We start from the raw sequence: 13,902 nt of genomic DNA, 5'->3' as shown, positions 1-13,902 counted from the left end.
CATTGAACTCAGAATCAAATCTTTAAGTAGTTCATTCATATAGGTAAATCCAGCCCAATACTCAACCATAACTGTCTTTACCTAATGAGTGCAAACAGTGTAACCTAATTGTATGTACACTTATATTAATCCAAAATAAAAAATAATAAATAAAATAAAAATTATAGTAGTTCCTTATCTGCAGGTGATGTATTTCCAGACCTGCAATGGATACCTAAAACCCAGATAGTACTGAACCCTATATATACCACATACAAGGCTCAATTTTTAAATTAGGCACAGAATAGATTAAGCAATAACTAATGAAAGAACAATGATAACAATATCCTGTAGTAAAATTTATGTGAATGTGATATTTCTCTCTTTCTCTCACCCTAAAAATTTCTCACTATACTATTTCCATCTATTTTCAGGCTGTGGTTGCTCTTGGGTAACTGAAACCACTGAAAGTAAAACTTCAGATAAGGAGGGAGTACTGGATTTTCTTTTTCTTTTTTATCTTAGACCATCAGATTCTATTCCCATGCATATTTTGATGATTTTGCTGATAAAAATTAGTTGTTTTCTATTCCAGGGTTTGACTTTGCAATTTATTTCCTGCCAGAGAGATCTAAGTCTAATTAAAAATAATTCAAATCGAGTAACACACGACTGGGGTATGAGGAGCAGTTTCTCCCTTGCAATGGAACTTGCTTGGGCAAGAGATTTTCAGGGTCTTTTTACAAGAAAGATCAGCCTGGTTGCATTGTGAATGAAGGATTTGAGCTAGGAGGGAAGACCCAGAGGGCTGGGAGAGGTGAGGTTCAGAGTGGTATGGACAATTCAAATTCTTTCCTAGATCCCCTCTCTAATCCCAAGCAATGTTCTAACTTTCACATAAGTGTTATGATGATACTGTAGACTCACCTGACTTCACAACTCAGCAAGCTTCAGGATTCAACTTCAACATGTTTTCAAAAGGACCCAGGAAAGGACCCTATTCTCTTTCCTTAAGCTTTCCACTACCATATCAGTGATATGTTCCCAAATACTAAGTGAATTTTCATTACATTTTGTGATTACTAGATAGATAATCTATCCTTCCCCACCTTTATTTGTTTTCTGCATTCCACTGCCTGTATTAGTCAAGTTTTTGGTGCAAAGAAAATGCACCATCATAGCTAATAAACACATGAAAAATTGATCATCATCCCTAATCATCAGAGAAATGCAAATCAAAACCACCCTGAAATATCACCTAACCCCAGTGAGAATGGCCCACATCACAAAGTCTCAAAGTTGAAGATGCTGGCGTGGATGTGGAGAGTAGGGAACACTTTTACACAGCTGGTGGAAGTGAAAACTAATACAATCTTTTTATTAGTATTAAGAATCTTCTAAGAACGCAAATCAGACCTCCCATTTGATCCTGCAATCCCATTACTAGGTATCTACCCAGAAGAAAAAAAAATCATTTTATCACAAGGACATTTGTACTAGACTGTTTATCACAGCTCAATTTACAATCGCCAAAATGTGGAAACAACCTAAATACCCACCAACTCCGGAATGGATTAACAAGCTGTGGTATATGTATACCATGGAATACTATTGAGCCATTAAAAAGATGGAGACTTTACATTTTTTTGTATTAATCTGGATGGAGGTGGAACACATTCTTCTTAGTAAAGCATCATAAGAATGGAAAAGCAAGAATCCTATGTACTCAATTCTAATATGAAGGCAGTAGATGAGCTAATATAAGGGGTGGGGTGGGACAGTGAGGGAGTGAGGAGAGTGGAGGAGGGAGGCAGATGGGGGACCTATGATGCACCTCTTGGGGGTGGGACACAAATATAAGAGGGGCTTAATATAACAAATGCAATCAGTGTAACCTAATTCTTTGTACCCTCAATGAATCTCAAACAATTAAAAAAAAAAGAAAAAGAGAAAATGCACCATCATGAAGAAATCAACTGGAAGGTTATTATTGATGAGGCTCCAAAGCCAATGGGATGGCCAAAGAAATAGACTGTGTAAGTAATTAGGAATGAAAGGAGGCCAGGCAGGGGAGATACAGCCAAAGTTATACCAAAGAAAAGTCACCAACCCAGACATTCGGTGGTGCCACAGCCCAGCACCACCCTGCTGCCCTCTCTGCTTTCTTGCTCTCTTCCTTCTCCTTTGCCATCATCATGCAGGGATTCCTTTCTGAGTCAGAGTCCTGGATTCCAGGCCTTTCTCTTTTTTGATACACTCCTCAATTTTTTTTTTGCAAGAGTCCAATTTTGTCACCCTTGGTAGCGTGCTGTGGTGTCACAGCTCATAGCAACCTCCGACTCCTGGGCTCAAGTGATTCTCTTGCCTCAGCCTCCTGGGATCTGGGACTACAGGTCCCCACCACAATGCCTGACTATTTTTAGAGAGGGGATCTCCCTCTGGCTAAGGCTGGTCTCAAACCTGTGAGCTTAGGCAATCCACTTGCCTTAGCCTCCAGAGTGCTAGGATTACAGGCATGAGCCACCAAGCCTGGCCCTCAATACTCACTTCTGATTTAAAAAATTCTCAGAAAATAACACAAAGGGATATTCTTAATATGATATTTAGGTTAATTTCCTTTATTTAGGAAACAAAACATTATGACTATTGTTAACGTGATTTTTAAACATAGCACTGGGAATGTTATTAAAAATAAATTAAAATTACAATCCAAATGAGGGTTGGAACTTAAAAATATAAAGTTTATTATTTGCAGATGATGTAATCATTTATACATAAAGTTTAATAAAACAACATGTAAACAATTAAAACTAATGGAAAAAGAAAAGTAACAGAAAAGTTTATAAAGGAATAATATTAACTTATAAAATCACTAGTGTTCCTCTTCACAAATATATAGGAGTATAAAATTACAAAGCAGGTAGGAATTAACCTATCCAAAAACCCACATGATATTCAGAGTCAATTTTAAAAGCCTAGAAATGTCATAAAAGAGCTACAAGTAGAGAGATAGACCATGTTCGTGGATGAGATAACAGAATCATAAAGAGGTCAGTTCATCTTAAAATATTCTGGAAGTTTTATAGAATATCAATAAACTTGCAAGGTTTTTGTGTTTCTTTTTTCCAATTTCAATAAACTAATTATAAAATGTATGTGGCAAAGTAAAAGTTCACATGTAATTGAATCAGTTTTGAAAAAGAAAAATAATGAAACAAATTGAATAGAAGAACCAGTTCCCCACCAGACATTAAGTTTACTAAACCATAGTAATAACAATAATCTGGTAGGCAAAGGCCATTGCAATAGAATACAGAGAACCAGTCACAGGTGGAGGGAAAAAATAAAGTGGGAAGGGTCTGGCCCATGAAGAGGGTGCACCTTAACTGAGGATTACATTTCATGCTTCTGTTGGATATAAATAAAACAAAACATGTACAGGACTTTCATGCTGAAAACTACAAAAATGCGGATGAAAGAAATCAAAGACAACCTAAATAGAATACAACCCAGTAATTACCGTCTTGGGCATTTATCCCACAATTATTTATAGCATCTTTATTTGTAATATTCCCCAAACAAGACAACCAAAATATTCTTCAATGTGTGAATTGTTAAACACACAGGTACACGTGACCCACCATGGACTACTACTTCGAAGAAAGAAGGGTGACAAGTGGACACGTGCAGTGGCAGGGATGACGTTCCACATTATTTCTGAGAAAGGCCAATCTCAAAAGGTCACAGGTGATCTTATTCCATTACAATCACCCCTTTTCCCTGCAGTTCTGTTTTCTGCAGTTTCAGTTCCTCATGGTTAACCATGATCTGAAAATATTAAGTGGAAAGTTCCAGAAATAAATAATTCTCAAGTTTTAAGTTGCACACTGCTGTGAATAGCATGATAAAAATCTCACATGCCTCTCCTCACCCCATCCGGGATGTAAATTATCCCTTTTTCCTGTGTGTCCACTTGTCCCGTACTCACTCAGTAGCTTGCTCAGTTATCAGATTGACTGAGGCAGTGTCACAAGGCTTGTGTCCAAGGAACCCTTGCCCCAAAGTGCAAGAATTCTGGCATAGTATTTTAATTGTTCTATTTTATTAGTAGTTATTGCTTTTAATCTCTTTCTGTTCCTAATTTATAAGTTAAACTTTGTCCTGGGTGTATATGTAGAAGAAAAAAACAGTATATACAGTATAGATTTCTGTTCTATTTGAGGTTTGAGGGTCCAGCAGGGGTCTTGGAACATGTTCCCTTGAGGGTAAGGGGGTGCTACTGTATATAACATTCTCAAAATGCTAATATTGTAGAGATGGAGAAAAAAGTTCACATTTTCTAGAAGTTAAGGACTAGGTGGAAGGTAGTGGAGGGACAGACCTTTGTGGTGTTGGAATCATTCCGTACCTTGATTACACTGGGGCTATGTGAACCTGCAGGTGATCAGATGACAGAGAATCATACCCACACATTTTCCAATGTCGTTATCTTGGTTTTGATACTGTGCTGTGGTTATATAAGAAATAACCATTGGGGAAAACTGGGTGAATTGTACAGAAGGCCTCTATGTATTATTTTTGCAACTTCCTGAGAATCTGTATTAATTTTAAAAGAAAGAAGAGTGCTAGAATTATAGGTGTGAGCCACCACGCCTGATTATCAATAATATTTCAATCTACCATCACAACATTAGGCATTTAATATTATGTAGATGTAAGGTAAGCATTCCAATTTGATTATTAAAGTACTTCTACATCTTAGTGGGGCCTCATACATCGCCCAGCATGCTTTACAATCGGTCTCTGCCTTGCCCTGCATCAGCAGCTGGAATGTGAAAGGGCTTAAATCTTGCTTTCTGTTTTCCTGTCAATTAATTTTCATAATAGCAATAAATATATATTATTAGTTTTTTAATCTCAGGATGGATTTTCCAACATCTCAAAAAAAAAAAAAAACCCAAAATTATGGATGAAGAAAGATGGTTCAATAAAAAGTGGACAGATGACTACTTTTTTGTGAAGGGAAATAATAAGGCATTCTGTTTAATTTGTAGGGTATTTGTGCAAGTTTTCAAAGACTATGATTTGAAAAGGCATTATATGCAAAAACATGCTGCTAAATTTGATGCATATGAAGAATTGTGTCATAACACTGAAATAGAGGAACTGGAAAAAAGTCTGTCTTCTCATAATAAATTTTTTGAAAGTTACAACTCAGATTCCATTGTAAAAGCTAGTTATGTGGGAGCTTATTTATTAGCAAAAAATCAAACCCATTTACTGATGGTGAGTTTATTAAGCAATTTTTGCTCTGAAAAAAAGGGGCATATTTCTAAATCAGTTTGTCTCACTAGACTATAGTTAAGCAAAAATCTATCAAAAGAAGTTTGAAGAGTAAAGCTGTTAATTTTAAATTTTATGTTTGGCAATGGATGACAGCACTGATGCTACAAATACAGCTCCACTTGTCATTTTTATTAGAGGAATTGACAATTAATATAACGTCACTGAAGAAAGGGCTTCTTTAGACCCATTAAAAGACACAACTAAATGAAGAGATTTATACGAAGCAGTAAAAAATATTTTCACAGCGATTTTCACTATTGTCAACACATCTAGTATTGTTACTGGTGGTGCCCTGGTGATGGCAGATAAAAGAGAAAGATTTGTAAAATTAATAGAAGACAATGCCATTGCTGCCTAAACTCACGTTTGATGAAGTATCATTGCGTAATTAATACACCAAGTAAATTTATGCACAAAACCTTTAAAAATGGATAACATCATGCAAATCATCATCAACACTGTGAATTTCATGAGGGTCAAGGGAACAAATCATCACTAATTCTAGGAACTCCTTTAAAGTATTGATGCTGACTATGGTGACATCATTTATGTTTTGGAAGTAAGACGGCTAAGTTAAGGCCAAATGTTGAAAAGATTTTATGATTTGTGACATGTTATCATTTATGGTATCAAAAACCAAATTTCTGTAAGAACCTGATGATGAAAACTGGCTTACCGGGCAATGCCTGTGGCTCAGTGAGTAGGATGCTGGCCTCATATACTGAGGGTGGCAGGTTCAAACCCAGCCCCAGCCAACTGCAACAACAACAACAAAAAATAGCTGGGTGTTGTGGCGGGCGCCTGTAGTCTCAGCTACTTGGGAGGCTGAGGCAAGAGAATCGCCTAAGCCCAGGAGTTGGAGGTTGCCGTAAGCTGTGATGCCACAGCACTCTACCTAGGGTGACAAAGTGAAACTCTGTTTCTTAAAAAAAAAAAAAGAAAGAAAAAAGAAAACTGGCTTACCGATTTAGCATTTTTAGGGGATTTAGTTGTTCATCTAAATGAATTAAACCTGGGTCTTCAAGCTGAAACTCAACTTATCCATGCAATGTTTCAAACCATAGAGCATTCCAAATTAATCTGAAATTATGGCAAGCTTAAATTAAGGCAAACAATTTTTAGCATTTTGACACATTGGCTAACACAGTCCAGTGAACAGCAAAAAATATACAGCCTTGTTTTTAATTTGATACATGAATTTGAAAACAGATTTTAAGGTTTCTGGTACAATAATCAATATTTTGGTACTTTTTTTACTCTTATTTTCAGTTGACATAAGTATGTTACCTGCCAAATTTCAGATGGAATGCATAGAGCTGCAATCTGACATTCAACTTAAAGAAAACTTTGATCATGTTCCTTTACTGTACTTTCATAGACCCTATCTTCCCAGAGGGGGGAAAAAATCCCTTACTTGACAATCACAACTTATTCATGTCTTCCTTTTTGGCTGCACCTACATTTGTAAGCAACTATTTTCAAGAATGAAGAGTAAGGGTGGAGGGAGGATAATTGGCAACCACATCTACAGTGGATCTTACAAGGGAACATGTAAAACTTACTAAATGTAGAATATAAATATCTTAACACAATAACTAAGAAAATGCCATGAAGGCTATGTTAACCAGTTTTCAAATTGTATATAAAACCAGCACATCGTACCCCATGACTGCATTAATGTACACAGCTATCATTTAATAAAAAAAGAAAAAAAAAAGAATGAAGAGTAAAATTAGAACCAAAACATCTGACAAACGCATTAAGAACTTCACTGAGAATTGCAACAACTTCCATCAAGCCAGATACTGATACATTAGTTTCTCAAATACAATGTCAAATATCCCACTAATCTTATCATACAAATATAAAAAGATATTTTATTACTTAGATATGTATATTTTCTATATTAGTTTATGAAACTTGGGATCTGCTCTACAATCTTAAAAGACTCTCTGAACGGGCTGCTGCATAATTGGGATTATTATGTGAGGAATTTTTTTGCTTATCCATGGTGGCTGACATCATGAAAATTATGCACAGACCTTTTTTTTTTTTTTTGCTCATTAGCTTTCGTTAGTGTGTGTGTATTTAATGTGTGGCTCAAGACAGCTCTTCTGCCAATGTGGCCCAGAGAAGACAAAACATTGGACACCCCTGATATAGATCATGTTTTTCTAGAACAATACAACATCCTTTTCCAAATATATGCTGTCTGCATCCTTTCCATTAGTCCCTGTGAAGGTGCTGTGTCCCCAAAGACATGGTCCCTGCTCTGTCGATGGTGGCAATGTCACACAGTTCCTGCCTAAGCATCATGAACTCCTTCCTCCTCTACACCAGCTTTATCCACAGCCAAATCCTGGAGAGGGTTCTGAGCGTACTCAGGTATCAAAGCCAGACTGCAGCATTGATATTTCAGGGACAACCTCTTACCTCAAGCTGTTTCTCTGAAACAGTCACAAGACACCAAGTTGTTAAAGGGAATTGGTTCCTATCACAATTACCTCTCCTAATTGAAGAGTACCTAGTTAAAATTGAAGCTAGTATTCCTCCCAGCCTAAGAGACAATCCATCTGAGTCATTGGCTGCTATCAACAGCAGATATTTTAGGGACATTCTGAAGCCTTGGAGGTTGTAAACCTCAGCACACATTCCTGGCAATGGATTTTAAGAATTGATGACCCCTCATCTGGGAGCCAACTGATTACTGACACCAATTCTTCTTTGTGAAGCCAAGTAGAAGAGCCTGGGCTTTAGAATAAGTCTCAGACTGAACCCAGGTGCTGCTATGTGGCAATGGGGAGGTTACTTTATTTTTGCTTTGGTTCTTTTGTTTTAAAGCATAAAGAGCACTAGAGTGTATAATCGTGAGAGCTAAACTCAGTGATATGGGAGCTCCATGCCCTGTCCAGCCCACAGTAAGATCCTAATGCATTGATTACTGGTGTTGTGGGCTGAGTTTTGTCCCACCAAAATTCAGACATTGAAGTCCTAACTCCCAGTACCTCAGAATGTGACCATATTTGGAGCTAGGGTCTTTACAAAGGCAAACAAGTTAAAATGGGGCATATGGGTGGGTCCTAACCCAACATGACTAATATCCCTATAAGGCAAGATTAGGACATAGACATACAGATGACCATGTGAGAACACAGGGAGAAGACAGCTGTCTGTCTGCCAAGGAGAGGCCTCAGGAGAAAGCAACCCTCATGACACCTTGATCTTGGACTTTTAGCCCCCAGAATTGTGAGAAAATAAATTTCTGTTGTTTAAGGCCTGTCGCGGACCGCCAGTCGAATGAGTCTCAGTCCGAGGGCTTTCAGGGCGAACGGCTCAGGTTGATTGGAAGGTCGACGCAGGGTGATTTGACAGACTACTACACACCACGAGTGATGAGGAAAGTAGCTGCAACTTTACTGAATTTTAAGAGTGTCTTTTATACATTTTTGACAAAGCATTACAAATCACAAAAGACATTTTTATGACTTGCAGGTGGTCACAAGTTCTTATCTTGTCTTACAAATGTAAGCATTCAACCATCTATCTTACACAGTGTTTTGCCCGCAAGGGGGAACAAAGGCAGCTGTGAGGTAGCTGATAAGCAGCAGTTACTTTTCAGCTTCCTTTATCTAAAGTTGAATGTGTTTTTTAACATACAACACTACTTTCTTTCATAGTTTTATTTTCATGATTATATATAGTTGTTATGATTAGAGGTGTATTATGAATCATATAAGTGATTAGAGTGTGAAGGAAACATGAGAAATAAAAGGATATTGTATGAAAACTAAACTATATTGAAAGTGAGGTTAGGAAAGACAAGGTTAGAGATAGGGGGAAAGGGTGGGTGGATATCAGGTTGGAAACATCTTGTTTGTGGTATTTACATTCTTTTGATGCACTGTTTCAACTCACTGACTTTTATGGTGGGAATGTGTTCCCTTGGAGACATTAAGCCTCCTTTGGTAAAAAAAGGATTATGAATTAGTAAGGCATTGTGTTTATTTTTAGTTCCGGTTCCTCAGAGCAAACAGGCAACAATCAGGCATTCAGCTCACCAAGCAGGTTTCAAACAAGTTTCAGGGTAAAAGTCCTTTAGGCTTTTATGCCGTACCTCGTGAGTTTTTACGTTCACTAAAAGGCATGCTAGGCAACTTATGCGCTGCTGTCGCAAGCCAGGGGGACTGGGGGCAACGCTCCGGGGAGCACTCACCGCCTTACCACAGTTTTTACAACGCGGACAGAGCCATCCCGCCACGGCTTGATGCCGGGGGTGCGGCAAAGGCCCAAGGTATGAGGTAGTGTGTGATGACCGGTGGGATCCAGGGGAGATACAAATCCAGATGGTGGGCAACTGGGCAGGAAGGTCTGAGTTGACTCAGCAGAGGCCCCAGGACAGGTCTCTGCCTTGACAGGAGCTTCTCCACGACCTCTTCCCACAGATGTTCCTGGCATCATGGGGCAGAGTCCCTCTCTCTGTGACTGCTCTCTTGGTACTTCCATTCTTCTGGCTACGGCCTCTCTGCTCACAGCACTTCCCCAGAAACCTCTTTTTTTTTGAGACAGAATCTTACTCTGCTGCCCAGGCTAGAGTGCTATGTTGTCAGCCTAGCTCACAGCAACCTCAGACTCCTGGGGGTTCAAACGATTCTCCTGTCTCAGCCTCTCAAGTAGCTGGGAATACAGGTGCCTACTACCAGGCCCAGCTAATTTTTCTATTTTTAGTAATGACAGAGTTTGGCTTTTGCTCAGGCTGTTCTCAAACGCCTGAGCTCAGGCGATTCTTCCATCTCAGCCTCCCAGAGTGCTGGGATTATAGGTGTGAGCCACCTTGCCCAGGCCAGAAGCCTCATTTTGTATATAGGTGTCACTAGGTTCTGGGCATGCTGCCAAGCCCTTTGCATGACAGGCTTGTCCTTCCCCACCCTGTCCCTTTTAGCATCCCTGATGCCAGGATCCTATGACCTCCTGCCACCCTGAGGAGCCCCACCCCCTGCCCATGACTGTGTGTACTTGCAGTCACAATGTGCAGATGGGCAGCCTTTACTGGGTGGGGGGGGGTCAGTGAATCACACTGTGCTCAAGTGTAACTTCCAATATGGGGAAACCGAGACTCAGATAGGCAGGGTAGCCACAAAGCATAGGACTGAGGTGCCTGCATGTGTCCTGGGTGTATGATGGAAGTGGTGAGCTTTACTCAGACTCTGTCTGTACTGCCCAGCTTTAGGACACAGGCTCTGTCCTCCCGGGGGGCATCACAGTTGTAGATGTTGTTCTTAACATTAAGGCTGATGTTGAATTTTGCTTAAACCCCCAAAGAGGAGGCTCTGTGGCCAGCAGGTGGTCTTCTCCTGCAGGCTGGGCACTCTTGAATGGCCTAGGGTCACCTGGTAGCTCTTGGGCTCCCATCCTACTGCAAGCTGGTGCAGACAGCTCCAGCAGAGCCCTTCCAAGTCCACCCCTGTGTCTAGGACCAGGGAGGACATTTGAAGGCAGCTCAACTGGCCTAGGCCATAAGCTCAGCCAGTTTCTACAAACAAGCTTGGCCATTTGGTACACTCTTCTCATTATACAGAATCAACCTATGTGAAGTTTAGGTCAAATGTGGCAAACTCCACAGCCCAAAGCATCATTTCTTGTAGTCCTTCCTAGCACCACATTCTGCCACACAGCAGATAGAGGGATCTCTCCTTAGCTAGTGCTTTAAGACACCCAGCTAGAGCGGAAGGGAGGCTATTTCACCCCAGAGGCTCCCCATGTGCTCACCCCCCAGCTTCTAACACATGCAGAAATTAAGGCAGACCACCTGTATGAGAAGCAGTCTGTTTATTCAGAAATTGCTACAGTGAGGGAGTCACCCACTGTTTGTGGGTGGCAGAGCCTCAAAGGCAAATGAAGAGTAGGGAAGCTTCATCAAGGGAAAGGACAGGCTCAGGTGGGCTCCAGTGGAAGTTGTTGGCCAAGGAAGCCTGGGAGCTCACTAGAAGGGGAGCATCCTCAGGGATTGGGAAGTAGTGTCTACCTTTTTAAAACAGCCTCTTGTGGCTGGCTACGGTGGCTCATGTCTATAATCCCAGCATTCTGGGAAGCCAATGTGGGAGGACCAATTGAGGCCAGGAGTTCCAGACCAACTGGAGGAACACAGTGAGACCCTGTCTATACAAAAAAAAAAAATAATTTTTTTAAGTGGCCACTGTAAGCATAGCACTCTGCGAGGATGAGGCAGGAGAATCACTTGAGCCCAGAAGTTCAAGGCTGTATTGAGCTATGATTTCACTATTGCACTCTAGCCTGGCTGACAGAATGAAACCCAATCTCTAAACAAACAAACCAACAAACAAAGCCTCTTGCCAGCTTCACAGCCCAGGAATATCATTCTCAAGGGGCAAAAAAACCTTTCTTTGAAATGTAATTATGACAACAGATGGCACCTCTATGTCCCAATGACTGTAGGAGGACAGAAGCTTAACCTCCAAGTTGTCAAACAACCTCTTGTCTTGAAGATGTGAGGAGTTGACTTTCCTTTGCATAAAGCCAATTAGCAAACACAACCAAAGGCCCAGCTCCTTTCTGCAGGCTTTAAAAAAGCCCTCTGCCTTTGTCTCAGCTAGTAGAGTGCAGACTGATCCCTGCCTCTCCCCCGAAGGCAATAGCTTTAACTACGGTCTTCTTGTTTAATTGGCTGGTGCAGTTTTTGCTGCACCCTTGTTACTGGACCAAGAGAGTCAGGCCGCCTGTTACTGTCTGGCCCAATATGCAGAGGTGGGTTTTAGGTCTGAACAAGTATTATTTACAGAAGGCCAGCAATTATGGAGAACAGTGTGAGTAGCCTCTGAATTCTGTTCTGCCTCATTTACAATTCTAACAACTTTTATGATGGGAATACGGGAAAACAAACCTAGAAAATTTCAACTTTCTTTAACAGAAAACAATATCAAAGTAGTCTTGGCTCTAACCATGCAAAATGTTTAAACAACATAAAAGTAATTTTCACTTTAGTAAAATACCTAGGAGAATGAAAACATTTGTTTATTTCCCTTAGGTCAATGAGATGACCTTTAGGCAAAGGATGTGGGCTCATTCCTTTGACATTTTTTTAGTTCAATTATCTTTTTTATGTCCTGAGAAAAAGAAAACTCTGACCTGTGCCTCAACTTTCCACCTACACAATTAGCTTCCACTAGAAAATTCTTGCTCAAAAAAAAAAAAAAACCCTGACTCTTAAGAACAGTCCTGAGAAAGGGTCCTCAGCCTTTTGTAGAAAGCTGGGAGTCTGCAGGTGTGATCCAGCCTGATTTCAGACCCTTGGTGACCAAGTTGTCTTTTTCTCAGTACATCCCTTTAGAGGACACAGAAAACTGGCCACAGCCCCCAGAGAAGGTGAGACATGGATCCTGATGTGGTCTTCCTAATTTATCTGGCAGACGTGCAGCCAGGACACGTGGTGGAGCTGGCTTCTGCGGGTAAGGGGCCGTAGTCACAGCCAGGAGGACAAAGCAGGTGAGAAGGGTGGAAATCCCTTCAAAACCGTCAGGTGCATTGCTTTGTTTGGGTTATTTTATTTTACTTTTTACTGTGAACATACTTTATTTAGTCATTTTTGTTTACAAAAATTTCCAAACTCTGGGAGCTTGCCTATGAGCTTCTTATAGACACCAGAAAAAGTTTCAACCCATGTTCCATATTATTCTGTTGTTCTTGGTGCAAATGCACCTTTATGAGCCAGCTGAGATTCAGCTTTATGCGGATTCTCTTGCCCACAGTTTCACTTGGGAAGACCAAGTCCTCAAGGATTGCCTTGTGCACAGCTGTCAGAGTGCGGCTCTTGGGACACTTTTGCTTATTTTTTGTATGGCTTTTTTGAGTTGGCTTAGATAGAATTTTCCTCTGAGCAATAAAGACAATAGGCTTCTCACTGTACTTTTTCACCAAATCAAGTACTAGTAGGACTTGAATTTTCTGGAAAGATTTCAGTTGACGAAAAGGAACAAAGATTATGACAGCTTTCTGACCATCACCAGCTTTAATTTCCTCGGCTGCCCTTGAGGTCTGAGTTCATCTCCAGCTCCAATAGGGCCAGGAAAATGCCCAACTCGAACTTGTCTGGCTTCTCGATATTGGGGTTCACAATCTTGGCACTGGAGTTGAACATGACCTTCTCCTTGTAAAGAGCCAGCACAGGAAGAGCTCTTTTTGATTTTTGATTTTTGATTTTTGGATTTTTGAGTTTGGGTATCTTTGCTAGAGTTGAACCACCATCTTTATGTCCAGAGAACAAAGAGGAGAATGAAGCCAGACATTTCCAGGAAGACTGGTCTTTCTTGGCATCTGGTCCTTTCCACACTGTGCAGACCAGCTGGGCACAGCAGCCACCTCCCACTTCCACATGAGGTGGCCCTAAACTCTGCTGGGCTGAGGCCATGCCCATAGCCCTCATCCACTTAACATTTGCTTTTATTTTCTCAAGTACACCCTTGCTAATCAGGCTGGCTTAAGATGCATGTTTAATAGGAACCAGGAAAAGAAACCTCTTGAAAACCTGCAGGATTACAGATAAGGAAATGAGGCCCCTTCTGA

At 40.5% G+C, this 13,902-nt stretch overlaps 1 pseudogene; it reads right to left on the bottom strand.

Annotated features, from left to right (window-relative positions):
• Positions 1–12,919: 12,919 nt before the first annotated feature.
• LOC128598154 (40S ribosomal protein S7-like) lies at positions 12,920–13,477 on the bottom strand (annotated as a pseudogene).
• Between the last annotated feature and the right edge of the window lie 425 nt (positions 13,478–13,902).

The sequence above is a fragment of the Nycticebus coucang genome, chromosome 2 (assembly GCF_027406575.1).
Source record: "Nycticebus coucang isolate mNycCou1 chromosome 2, mNycCou1.pri, whole genome shotgun sequence".
NCBI lineage: Eukaryota > Metazoa > Chordata > Mammalia > Primates > Lorisidae > Nycticebus > Nycticebus coucang.
This window is presented reverse-complemented; position numbering and strand designations above follow the sequence as displayed.